This window comes from Octopus bimaculoides, chromosome 11 (genome assembly GCF_001194135.2).
Source record: "Octopus bimaculoides isolate UCB-OBI-ISO-001 chromosome 11, ASM119413v2, whole genome shotgun sequence".
In the NCBI taxonomy this organism is placed as follows: domain Eukaryota; kingdom Metazoa; phylum Mollusca; class Cephalopoda; order Octopoda; family Octopodidae; genus Octopus; species Octopus bimaculoides.
Window position 1 is genome coordinate 10,378,477 of NC_068991.1, and position 1,136 is coordinate 10,379,612.

Below are 1,136 nucleotides of genomic sequence, written 5' to 3' on the forward strand. Positions count from 1 at the left end.
AAGGATAAAATAGAAATATGGCTAAAAAAATTTTCTTACCTGTTTTTCTGTTGACTTTGAAAAGGAATTCTGCGATGAGCATCAATAATTCTTCACTCACTTTATCACCACTTGATTCAAATCTGGAATTGGAAAAATTAATTTGTAATCTTTTTGCTTCCGTGTAAAACATCTTGTCCACTGCTCTACTGATTTTGCTAGTTACTATGCCAACAAGAATAGCAAAAACGAAGAGAGTGGGATCTTAACTTACTTTCTGATCATCTCTTTGGCAGTTTTCATGCGATTCTCTTTGACTTGACGTAAAATATCATCTTCCAAGATGGTGGATTGTTTCATTTTATCCTGAATAAAAAAAAACATGTTAATAATGAGACAGTGAATGAGGAGAGACAGAGCTAATGAGGAAAGTCAGAGTTAACGAGGAAAGGTTGAGCTAATGAGTAAACAGGTAAACGAGGAGAGTCTGAGCGAAGATCTAAGCAAGGAGTAACAGAGCTGAGGAAGAGAGAGGGTTAATGAGGAGAGTCAGAGGTAAAAGAAGAGAGAGAAACTAAATGAGAAGAGAGAGAGAGCTAATGAGAGATAGAACTAAACTAGGAGACATAAACGAAGAGAGACAGAGCTAATGAAGAGAGACAGAACTAATGAAGAGAGCCAGAGGTAAAGGAGGAGAGAGACCTAAATGAGACAGAGCTAATGAGAGAGAGAACTAAGCTAAAGGAGACAGAGCAAACAAGGAGAAACAGAGGTAAATTAGGAGAGAGAACTAGACAAGGAGAGAGAGCAACTGAGAGATAGAACTAAATGAGGAGGGACAGAGCTAACAAGGAATCATCATCGTCGTTTAACGTCCGCTTTCCATGCTAGCATGGGTTGGACGATTTGACTGAGGACTGGTGAAACCGGATGGCAACACCAGGCTCCAATCTGATCTGGCAGTGTTTCTACAGCTGGATGCCCTTCCTAACGCCAACCACTCTGAGAGTGTAGTGGGTGCTGGCAACTGCCACGCTCGAAATGGTAGAATCAACCATATAGAGAGAATAGGTAAGAAAGAAGAATGGGGGTGATAGAGGGGAGGAGGAGAGAAAGAATAGGTAAGGGAGAAGAATGGGGTTATAGAGGGGAGGAGG